We start from the raw sequence: 12,350 nt of genomic DNA on the forward strand, positions 1-12,350 counted from the left end.
TTTTTTTTTTTTTTTTTTTTTTTTTAATTTTAATTTTAATTCTTACTCTTGCCCAGGCTGGAGTGCAGTGGCAGGATCACTCCTGACTTCAGCTGTAACCTCCTGGGCTCAAGTGATTTTCCCACCTCAGCCTCCTGAGTAGCTGAGACCACAAATGTGCCCCACCAGGCCTGCCTAATGTTTGTTTCGTTACTATTATGATTTTTTGAGACTCTCTTTGTCACCCAGGCTGGAGTGCAGTGGAAGGATCCAGGCTCACTGCAACTTCTGCCTCCTGGGGTCAAGCGTTTCTCCTTCCTCAGCCTCTCAAGTTGCTGGGATTACAGGCGTGCACCACCATGCCTGGCTAATTTTTGTATTTTTAGTAGAGATTGGGGTTTCTCCACATTGGCCAGGCTCGTGTCAAACTCCTGACCTGAAGTGATCTGCCCACCTTGACCTCCCAGAGTGCTGAGATTATAGGTGTGAGCCATTTAGCCCGGCCAGATATTTGTATTTTTTTGTAGATACTAGATTTTGCCATGTTGTCCATGCTGGTCTCGAACACCTAGGCTCAAAAGATCCAGCTGTATAGGTCTCTTAAACTGATGCAATTACAGGCAGGAGCCACCACATGCAGCCTGTTTTTTAATTTAAAAAAAAATTACTTATGAAGTAAGTTTTGGTAGAATCGTTTTTTTGAGATGGAGTCGTGCTCTGTCACTCAGGCTGGGGTGTAGTTTTGCGATCTCGGCTCACTGCAACCTCCACCTCCCGGGTTCAAGCAATTCTCCTTCCTCCACCTCCTGAGTAGCTGGGACCACAGGTGCATGTCACCACGCCCAGCTAATTTTTGTATTTTTAGTAGAGACGGAGTTTCACTGTGTTGGTCAGGCTGGTCTCGACCTCATGATTTGCCCACCTCAGGCTCCCAAAGTGCTGGGATTACAGGTGTGAGCCACCGTGCCCGGCCTCTTTTTTTTTTTTTTTTTTGAGATGGAGTTTTGCTCTTGTTGCTCAGGCTGATCACGAGGTCAAGAGATCAAGACCATTCTGGCCAACATGGTGAAACCCTGTCTCTACTGAAAAAATGTAAAAATTAGTTGGGCTTGGTAGCACACGCCTGTAGTTGCAGCTACTCAAGAGGCTGAGGCAGGAGAATCGCTTGAACTCAGGAGGCAGTGGTTGCAGTGAGCCGAGATCGTGCCACTGCGTTCCAGCCTGGCAAGTTAGTGAGACTCCATCTCAACATAAATACATAAATAAATAAATAAGATGCTATAATCTAAATGTGGAGCACAGATGTTTTTCCCATAAAGAGGGAACACTGGGTCCTGGGAAGGGAGTTTGAGGGTTACAGCCCTAGTCATGGCCTAGAGATTCAGGAACTGGAGGAAGGAAAAGCCGTATTTATCCTCACAGGATGCCCCTGTGCTCAGCAGTGGGTAGAATAGATGAGCTAAGCTAATGGAGTCCCATTTAGGGAAAGGAGTTTTTCTTCAAACAGTACACACACCGTCACCCACCCTATGCACACTCCCCCCTTTCCCATTGTCTTCTCCACGATGGCAAAGTTGGTGCTTCCCCAGGTGGGTGTCTGAGGGAGAGGAGTGGTTTCTCTGCCTGTTCTTGACCCCCTCCCTCAAGTCTTCTACCTTCCTGTCCACTGGTCTATTCTGATGCTCATTGCCTACAATTCTATCAGTTTGCATCATCCCAAGACCCAACCTAAGACCCAAGGATTTGAGTCTGGAAATATTTAATCCAATGTCATTGCCAAGTGAGAAGTCTTAGACCCCAGGAATTTTTCTTCATTAAGAGTCTGGTCAGCAAGAGAGCCTCTCCTCTTTCTGCAGAGTTTAGGGTCTTTAATTGCCAATGTAAGTTTGCTCAGAGTCCAGCAGTTACCCCTTGGGTCAGCCAGATGTGTTTCAGAGTGAACATACACTTGTCTTTCTTACTGATTGGGCAAGCAGAGTGGTCTGCCTGAGGGACCCTGGGCTCTCCTGCTCAGCTGTTCCTGCTCAGCTCCCTCATCACGATGAAGACCATTCCAAGGTCAAATAGGGCCCCGGCACACATGAGACCCCAGAGAGGACATACTAGTATCACTCTGTCATTCTCATTCATTCACTGACTCGGTAGCTATGGAGCCTATACTGTATGCCAGGGGACACGAATAGAGGAGCTGTCTGTATCAGGGATAAAAATGGTAAACCAGCAGACTATACCCTGCTTTCTTCAGGTTATCTTTCATTTTTATGCTGTGTTGTTGAAGTTGGTCTTGATTTCCTGGGCTCAAGAGATCCTCTTTGTCCTCCTGAGTAGCTGGAGTTACAGGCCCCAACCCCCATACCTAATTATTGGTTTTTACTTTTTAAATTTTAGCGTATGTGTGTCCTTAGGGCTAATACGAGTCTTCTGTGGGCAACATGTAGTTGGTTCCTGTTGATTGAGGCAGTCTTTGCCTTCTGAATGTAGAGGTAAATATTTACATTTTAATAATTACTGATGGAGAAGACCTTACCATTGTGTTTTTGTTCTGTATTTCTTCTAGGATTTTTTTGTTCTTCATTTCTCATTTCCTACTATTTGGGTTTAATTGCTTTTTTTGTGTAGACATACGTTGATTCCCTTCTTACTTACTTTTTTTTTTTTTTTTGACAGAGTCTCACTCTGTTGCTCAGGCTACAGTGCAGTGGTGCAATCTTGTCTAACCATAGCCTCCGTCTCCCAGGCTCAAACGATTCTTGTGCCCCAGCTTCCAAGTAGCTGCGACTACAGGTGCCCACTACCACACCTAGCTAATTTTTGTGTTTTTAATAGAGATGGGGTTTCATCATATTGGCCAGGCTGTTCTCAAACTCCTGATCTCAAGTGATCCACCTGTCTCGATTTCCCAAAGCACTGGCATTACAAGCGCGAGTCACCATGCCCAGCCATTATCATTATTTTAAATAGTTTTGTCTTTTAGTTTTTAGTAAACTTAGAAGTGGTTTAAGCATAATTCCAGGGTGAATATAAAAACCACGTTAGTGTCCGTTCCTTTCAGTATGAAGAACCAAAGTGTGGGCCGGGCACGGTGGCTAACATCTATAATCCCAGCACTTTGGGAGGCCGAGGCAGGCAGATCACAAGGTCAGGAGATTGAGACCATCCTGGCCAACATGGTGAAATCCCGTCTCTACTAAAATACAAAAAATTAGCCAGGCGTGGTGGTGCATGCCTGTAGTCCCAGCTAGTCGGGAGGCTGAGGTAGTGGAATTGCTTAAACCCAGGAGGCAGAGGTTGCAGTGAGCCAGATGGTGCCACTGCACTCCAGCCTGGAGACAGAGCAAGATTCTATCAAAAAAAAAAAAAAAAAAAAAAAAAAAACCAAAGCATGTTGTATAGCTATTTGAGGGGAGGTTATTGTTGTAGGTATGTTAAATATCTTAAAGTTATAGCATAAAAATGAAACTTGAAATTTCCATTACCTGGCTGGGTGCAGTGGCTCACTCCTGTAACCTCAGCACCTGGGGAGGCCGAGGCAGGGCAAATCACCTGAGGTAAGGAGTTCAACACCCACCTGGCTAACATGGCAAAACTCCATCTCTACTGAAAATACGAAGCGCGATGGTGGGCACCTGTAATCGCACCTACTCAAGAGGCTAAGTTCTTTGAATTCAAGAAGTGAAGAATGCAGAAGCCGAAATGGCACCATTACACTCCAGCCTAGGCGACAGAGCAAGACTCCATCTCAAAAAAACAAAGAAAGAAAGTAACAAACAAAAATTTCCATAACCCGCAAAAACTACTGTTTCTCCAGTAGAACTCTTTGTTATTTATGTCAGAATTACTTCTGTGTATGTTGCATTTTCATTAACACATGTATAGTGTTTTTTCATGCTTTTTTCTGCTAAATAATTGGAAAAAACATTGTGTTATAAAGAAAAGATACACTTATACCGGTTTCTGTATCTGTCTGTCTATTTATTTATTTATGAGACAAAGTTTTGCTCCTGTTGCCCAGGCTGGAGTGCAATGGCGCAATCTCGGCTCACTGCAACCTCCGCCTCCTGGGTTCAAGGAATTCTTTTGCCACAGCCTCCCGAGTAGCTGGGATTACAGGTATGCACCACCACACCCGGCTAATTTTGTATTTTTAGTAGAATCAACGTTTCTCCTTGTTGGTCAAGCTGGTCTCGAACTCCCAAACTCAGGTGATCTGCCTGCCTTGGCCTCCCAAAGTGCTGAGATTTCGGGCGTGAACCACCTTTGGTGGGTGCACGGCAACATAATCAAGCTTATGTACAAGGCATTTGAGATTGAGGCATGGAAAAATACTGAGGCACTGTGTGTATGTTGTTTGTGTATGAGACTGTAACTCCTTGACCCTGAAATCAGGACAAGGAGTAGACTGTGTGATAAGGAACGCTGAAAACAGTCTCCTGTGAATGTGGTCTGAGTGCTTTAACATGGCCATATGTGCCTCACAATCCGCCTGCAAAGAGCTCCATGGTGGACATCTCTTGTTTGTCTGAAGTGTAGTTTAAACAAGCCCTTTCAATAAACACTTGGAGGGCGGATTCTGGGGTGGCACTCTCTCAGAGGTGTTGCTTCCTGCCCCACTCAGCTGGAATTATCTCAGTACTTCATTCTCTGCATTCACTGCAAGCTGTAAGCTGCATCACTGCACCCAGCCTATCTGTCCTTTTATCTACCTTTTCTGGAGAACTTTATATATGTTTTTGGGTTGGAGTTACTCTTTAGCCTTCTTTCATTTCTTTATTTTTATTTTTTTTTTTATTTCGAGATGGAGTCTCGATCTGTCACCCAGGCTGGAGTGTAGTGATGCGATCTTGGCTCACTGCAACCTCTGTCTCCTGATTTTAAGGGATTCTCCTGCCTCAGCCTCCCAAGTAGCTGGGACCTCAGGCGCGTGTCACCACATCCGGCTAATTTTTTGTATTTTTTTTTTAGTAAAGACACGGTTTCCCCGTGTTAAGCAGGATGGTCTCAATCTCCTGACCTCATGATCCTCCCGCCTCAGCCTCCCAAAGTGCTGGGATTACAAGCGTGAGCCACCATGCCCTGCTTGCCTTAAGGTTTTGAAAACTTGTTAGTGCTATTAGATGGCTTCAAGTATTGCAAGTTTCATAGTACAGACTGTTAACTTCGTTTGTTTTTTTGTTTGTTTTTTTTTTCTGAAACGGAGTCTCGCTCTGTTACCCAGGCTGGAGCGCAGTGGCCAGATCTCAGCTCACTGCAAGCTCTGCTCCCCGGTTTATGCCATTCTCCTGCCTCAGCCTCCCGAGTAGCTGGGACTACAGGCACCCGCCACCTCGCCCAGCATTTTTTTTTTTTTTTTTTGTATTTTTTTAGTAGAGACGGGGTTTCACCGTGTTAGCCAGGATGGTCTCGATCTCCTGACCTCGTGATCTGCCCGTCTCCGCCTCCCAAAGTGCTGCGATTACAGGCTTGAGCCACCGCGCCCGGCCATCTTCCTTTGTTTAATAAGATTTGTAAGTCTTTGGTGAGGCTGATGATGAGATGCTCCTTTTCCTGTCTCAGTCATTTCACTGTCCTGTCAAAATTAGCTTAGACTGGCCGGCCCTGGTGTCTTACGCCTCTAACCCCAGCACTTTGGGAGGCCAAGGTGGGTGGATCTCTTGAGGTCAGGAGTTTGAAACCAGTCTGGCCAACGTGAAGAAACCTTGAATCTACTAAATACAAAAAATTGGCCAGGTGTGGTGGCTCACACCTGTAATCCCTGCACTTTGGGAGGCCAAGACGGACAAATCACCTGAATTCAGGAGTTCGAGACCAGCCTGGCCAACATGGTGACTCCCTGAAAACTGCACAAACTCGCGTGGGGATTTCAACAATCCGAAACACCCAGATTCCTGGTGTGGCTGGACTCGGTGCTGGGGTCCTGCGAAGGACAGGTTTGAAGCGGAAACACACAAAAAAACACTCATTTGAGTCAGCCCCGGGCGCTGCAAAACAACCGTGGGTGGGCCCTCGACCCTGTCTGGGCCGGTTCTGGACAGTGGGCGGGGACGGAACGGGAAGGGGAAAAAAAATGTCTCCTAGGGGGCGGGGCCAGAACAGGTGCTTGGGCGGGGCAAGAGGGTGGAAGCCGCTTTGGGGACGGGGCCTGGAAGGGGACTGGGGCAGAGCAAGAGGGAGGAGGCTGCCTGGGGGCCGGGCCGGACAGCGGGAGGGGGCGGGGCCGGAGGGGGCGGTCCGGGCTCTCTCGTCAGCTTGGCCCCAGATGTCGCCTGCTGTCATCCTCTTGCCCCCCAGGACTGGATCCTCCGGGTTCTGATTGGTGGATTGTTTCTGATGTGCCGTGTTATTACCCCTAATATCACAGGATGCTTCCTGCCCGTTTTAATATTTCATATGAAGTTAATATTTCAATGGAAGGTAAAGCAACATATTGTAGTGGGCCACCGGTACCGAATGCTGAATTGTTTTTCCTTTTAAGTTGAAAATGGTTTTAATGCAAAGCGCTTTTTTTGGAGCAGGTAGAGTCCTGCAGGCGGGGCGAGCTCCCCTCAGTCTGGGGCAGGGCGGGGGGAAAAGGGCAGGAACCTCCGTAAAGGGGTGAAGTGAGGCGCTGGTTGCAGTGGGGACTGACAATTAGAACGGCTTATTAAACTAATCAAAATCATGAGTTGAGTGGATAATGGAAACTGAAAGGTGACATGCAAAACTCTCTATTACACATAGGAGGTGGAGGACAATTTTATATTTTGTTGAAATAAAGCCAGAACCCGGAGGGGTGGCTCACATCTATAATCTCAGCACTTTGAGAGGCCAATACGGGAGGACTGCTTGAGCCCAGAAGTTCGTGATCAGCCTGGGCAACATAGTGAGACCTTGACTCTACTAAAAATCAAAAAACTCAGCCAGGTGTGGTGGTGCACACCTGTGGTCCCAGCTAGCTGCTCAGGGTGCTGATGTGGGAGGATCACTTAAGCCATAGAATTGGAGGCTGCAGTCAGCCTTCTCACCACCACACTCCAGTCTGAATGACAGAGCTAGACTCTGTCTCAAACAAACAAGCAAATAAATAAGAGGTATAAGTCCTCCTCTGAAAATAAGGGAAGACTTTTTTTTCCTTTCATTTCTTTTATTAGGACATTTATTTAGAAAATTCGTAAATGCATTTTCTCTCTCTTCCAAAGTGGTTTTTTTTTATTTTTTATTTATTTATTTATTTTTTTGAGGCGGAGTCTCGCTCTGTCGCCCAGACTGGAGTGCAGTGGCACGATCTCGGCTCCCTGCAAGCTCCGCCTCCCAGGTTCAAGCCATTCTCCTGCCTCAGCCTCCCGAGGAGCTGGGACTACAGGCGCCTGCCACCACGCCCGGCTAATTTTTTTGTATTTTAGTAGAGATGGGGTTTCACCGTGTTAGCCAGGATGGTCTCAATCTCCTGACCTTGTGATCCACCCACCTCGGCCTCCCAAAGTGCTGGGATTACAGGCTTGAGCCACCGCGCCCGGCCTTTTATTTTTATTTTTTTGGACAGAGTTTTGTTCTTGTTTCCCAAGCTCTAGTGCAATGGTGTGATCTCAGCCCACCACAACCTCCGTCTCCAGGGTTCAAGCAATTCTCCCTGGGATTACAGGCATGCAGCATCGTGCCCGGCTTATTTTGTATTTTTAGTAGAGACAGGGTTTCTCCATATTGGTGAGGCTGGTATTGAACTCCCGACCTCAGGCGATCCGCCTGCCTCCACTTCCCAAAGTGCGGGGATTACAGGCGTGAGTCACTGTGCCCGGCCTAAAGTACTATATTTTAGAAAGCATATATATTTTTTCAGCATAGTGACCCAGTGTGTGTGTGTGTATGTATATGTGTGTGTGTATATATATATATAAAAGTTTGAAGATGGAGTCTCACTCTGTCACCCAGGTTGGAGAGCAGTGCCACGATCTTGGTTCACTGCAGCCTTTGCCTCCCGGGTTCATGCAATTCTCCTGCTTCAGCCTCCCAAGTAGCTTGGACTACAGGTACACGCTGCCACGCCAGGCTAATTTTTTTGTATTTTAGTAGAGACAGGACTGTGTTGCTCAGGATGGTCGCGAACTCCTGAGCTCAGGCAATCCTCCTACCTCAGCCTTTCAAAGTGCTAGGATGACAGGCGTGAGTCACCCTGCCCAGCCCAGGGATGTATTTCTTAAGGATTTGGGAGCTCTCTTCGAAAGGTAAACAACAAGGAAGATAGTACCTGTATCTCAGTAGGAAATTAAATAATTCAAACCTCAAAGAATTCAAATTTAAAGCTATCGACTTTTAAATAATTCTGAGCCTTGAGAGGAATGTGGTCATGCAACCTGAGTCCAGTGGTATGCAGACGCAACTTTTAAGAGTTTTCCTGTAAATAATTAGGAAGACTAAGCAGCCCCAGAGATAAGACTTCCTCGGGTCATTGTCCTTTTCTGTGGAGTGATAAAGTAACCTTCCTGGAAGTGTATCAATCCGTAATCAATCAAGTTGCTGCAACCTATGCACTGGTCTTGAAAATGTGGTGATTCTTCTCTGTCTTACCCTATGTGTGTGAAACCTTAAGGTCTCTACTTTGGAACGCTGATCCCATTCATTTGGAGTTGAAGTTTCCAGGTGGCTTTCTTCAAGCTTTGTGTTCAAATAAATTCTATACTTAATCATATATTCTAAATTGTATTGTTTACTGCTGACATCAGTTTCTGTCGGATTGTAGGAGCCTCACCAGAGAGGGCGCCTGTTGCCATGTTGTAAAACTCACACTTGTCAAAATGACATGGGTTAGGGTTTTTCCCCCTTCCTCTGCATAAAAATAATTGGCTGACAAAGATGGTCACCTCCATTACCAAGTAGAGCCATGATGAACTATGTGTCACCAAGGGTGTCGTCAAGTCCTTTTCCCTGAGGACTGATTAGTGTTGATCTTGAAAACATGTACTTAATGCATAGTATAGAACAGCGAAGTTTCTTTCTCTGTTTTCAACCTCTTAGCTGTTTGCCTCTTTTTCCCATCACATTCTGGTCTAAGGCTTATGTATAAATAAAATTGTTTTTATTTCTCTGTTATTGTCGTGGAGATGATTTCTCATTTGGGGGAATTTTTTTGTTTTCAATTATATTTTCTCAACATTTAAAGAGTGTAGTAAACAGTATTTCTTGGGCCAGTCACGGTGGCTCACACCTGTAATCCCAGCACTTTGGGAGGCCGAGGCAGGTGGATCACTTGAAGTCAGGAGTTTGAGACCAGCCTGGCCAACATGATGAAAGCCCCTCTCAGCCAAATATACAAAAATAAGCAGGGCATGGTGGCGCCCACCTGAAATGCCTGTTGCTCCGGAGACTGAAGCAGGAGAATCACTATAACCCAGCGGGGAGGGGTTGCAGTGAGCCGAGATCTTGCCACTGAACTCCAGCCTGGGTGACAGCGAAATACTCTGTCTCAAAAAAGAAGAAAAGAAAAAAGTATATATAATGAAAGAAAGTAATAGATCTCTTCCACAACTGTGCTGGGACAACTAACTGGATATTCACATGGAAAAAAACGTTGCATCCCTATGTCACACCATCAAAAATTTTATTTAAAAAAGTTTAAAAAAAAGACTAGTAAGGGTAAGGGAGCCCAGCGGGAGGGGGTGTTACTTTGTCGCCCAGGCTGAACTGGACCCCCAGGCTCGGAGATCCTCGGGCCACCCGGAAGCAGATCGCCTCAGTGAAGGTCATACCGCAGGGCGTGAGTTTCGCTCTGTCTCTAGTTAAGTCGGCCCTTCGCAGGCCCCCGGCTCTGCTATACTGGAGAGGTGGGGTCCCCAGAGACCTGGACATTCCCACCTTCCTTCCTCCACACAGACCATATTGAGACATCCTTGTAGAGTCCGGGGGTCGCTTCCTTTTGAGTTTGTTTGTTTGAGACTGAGTCTCAGTCTGTCGCCCAGGCTGGAGTGCAGTGGCAGCAATCTCGGCTCACCGCGACCTCTGCCGCCCGGGTTCAAGCGATTCTCCTGCCTCAGCCTCCCGAATACCGGGATTACAGGCGCCTGCCACTTTGCCTGGTTAATTTTTGTAGTTTTTAGTGTAGATAGGGTTTCGCCATCTTGGCCAGACAGGTCTTGAAGTCCTGACCTCCTTCTCCGCCCGCCTTGGCCTCCCCAAGTGCTGGGATTACAGGCCTGAGCCACTGCGCCCAGCTTCCTTTAGGGTTTAACGTCAGTCTGAGGCTGGTCCAGTCCCCGCGCCTTCTATCGCGTAGTTCTCCTGCTCAAAACCGTTTCCTGACCCCTCCTCCTGCCCGCGCTTTTTAAAGTCCTCATCCCGGAGGTGGATTCCCGCCCTAGGCGCCTCCCAGCTTCTCCCTTGCTGGCCTCTGGAGCGCAGCGTCGCAACTCCAGTCCCCGGGAGGCCGTTCCACATAATTCCAGCGCTTTCGAATCACGCCTTAGCCTTCCTGGCGGATCTCGCCTCCAAAGCCGGAAAAACACCGGCGCAGGGAAAAAGGCTGAGAGACGCACAGGTATCGCCCCGGCCCCGCCCTGGGCCCGTTCTAAACGGTGAGGTCTCTCCGCCTCGCGCCCAGCCTCTACCTCGCCTAGGCCCCGCCCACCTCCTCGGGGGTCCCGCCCAGGTCAGGCTTCTGCCCTGCGCGCGCAGTTTCGCGCAAACCCGGAAGCGGATCGCGTGGAGTAAAGGTCCTACAACCGCGCGTGAGTTTCGCTCTGCTTTTATCAAGTCTGCGTTTCCCAGGCCCCCGGCGCTCTTTTTTGTTTGTTTGTTTGTTTTTGTTGTTGTTGTTTGAGGCAGAGTCTAGCTCTGTCGCCCAGGCTGGAGTGCATTGGCTCGATCTCGGCTCACTGCAAGCTCCGCCTCCTGGATTCACGCCATTCTCCTGCCTCAGCCTCCGGAGTAGCTGGGACTACCGGCGCCCGCCAGCATGCCCAGCTAATCTATTTCTGTTTTTAGTAGAGACGGGGTTTCACCATGTTAGCCAGGATGGTCTCGATCTCCTGACCTCGTGATCCGCCCTCCTCAGCCTTCCAAAGTGCTGGGATTACTGGCGTGAGCCACCGCGCCCGGCCTCCCCAGCGCTTCTTTACCTGGAATGTCAGGTCCCCCACAAACCTGGAAATTCTCGCCCGTCTTCTTTCACCGACAGCAAATTGAGACGTCCCCGTGAGAGTCCGGAGGTCTTTTCGTTTTGGGTTTAAAGTCGCCCTGAGGCTGGTCCTGTCCCTGGTCTTTCTGCTGTAGTACAAGATATACACTTCCTATCGCATAGTTTTCCTGCTCAAAACCGTTTTTTGACTCCTCCAGCCCCACACTTTTTAAAGTCCTCACCTGAGAGGTGGATTTCCGCCCTGGGCGTCTCCCAGCCTCACCCTCGCCGGACCCTGGAACGCAGCCCCGCGACCCCAGTCCCAGGTAGGCTGGGTTTTCTGCCTGGTGCTGGGATCCTGCGGACCCCACCCTTTTCCGAAGGCATCGTTGTCCCCCACCTCCCTCCTACTCAGGCTGGGCCCTGCTGCTCTCCATGTCTCCCCCCTGCAGTCACCGCTTCCCCTGAGCCCGCGCTGGGGAGAGGTGCCCGGGGCCTGTCCTGTGACACGGAGGTGTTCTTGTCTGCCCAGCTCCAGTCCCTGGAAAATGCGCTTCTTCCGGTTGCAGGCGTCTTCCTCCAAACCCTCCTGTGATTGTGTGGGCCAAAGGGATCAGGAGACAGAGAGAGGGACTGAGAGAGCAGTAGAAAACCTGAGACAGAGAAAAGCAGAATGAGAAAGACCCATAACAGACGGCAAAGTAGAGGATGGGTGAGGGATTTGCCAAGAGACAGCAAAAGTGATTAAACTAAAGATAAGAAAGCAGGAGGAGAAGAGCAACTGGAGAAATGTAGAGAAAAGCTAGATGTACAGAGAGATGAAGGACAGCAAGGTAGGGAGAGGGGCAGCAAAGAGGGAGGCTCATCAGAGTGAGGGAAAGAAGGAGGAGGGATTTGGAGCCAGGGCGGACAGAGCACATTGATGCTGGTGGCAAAGAGAACAGAGGGGGAAGGACAGCAGGGAGGACACCTGGGGATCTTAGGTGCCAGAGAGTGAGGACATGGGGGTATAACATGGAAGAGAGAATTGAACAGGGAAAGCAGAGGAGGCGCAGAGATGGGAGAAGAGGTGGAAATCTATGGAGATTGAACACGATCTAAAGATTGGGGAGAAGGAGTAAAAAGAGGTCAATGAGTTGGGAGGATGGAGTCTGGCTCATTTTTGTATTTTTAGTAGAGACAGGGTTTCACCATGTTGGCCAGGCTGGTCTCGAGCTCCTGACCTCAGGTGATCCACCTGCCTCGACCTCCCAAAGTGCTGGGATTACAGGCGCGAGCCACCGTACCC

General features: G+C 48.5%; 1 long non-coding RNA gene and 1 pseudogene across 1 annotated transcript in view; one reads left to right on the top strand and one right to left on the bottom strand.

Moving 5' to 3' along the window:
• The window catches only part of LOC108520049 (ubiquitin-conjugating enzyme E2 E3 pseudogene), a 27,795-nt pseudogene extending 18,099 nt beyond the window's left edge, over positions 1-9,696 (bottom strand).
• Positions 9,697-10,589: 893 nt separating this feature from the next.
• LOC108520074 (uncharacterized) overlaps positions 10,590-12,350 on the top strand; it is a 6,499-nt gene continuing 4,738 nt past the window's right edge. Inside the window, exons 1-2 of the long non-coding RNA XR_001882823.1 lie at positions 10,590-10,673; positions 11,281-11,388. This is a non-coding gene — a long non-coding RNA (uncharacterized LOC108520074). The remainder of the gene's footprint in view (positions 10,674-11,280; positions 11,389-12,350) is intronic.

The sequence above is a fragment of the Rhinopithecus bieti genome, unplaced genomic scaffold (genome assembly GCF_001698545.2).
Source record: "Rhinopithecus bieti isolate Rb0 unplaced genomic scaffold, ASM169854v2 scaffold_50799, whole genome shotgun sequence".
Classification (NCBI taxonomy): domain Eukaryota; kingdom Metazoa; phylum Chordata; class Mammalia; order Primates; family Cercopithecidae; genus Rhinopithecus; species Rhinopithecus bieti.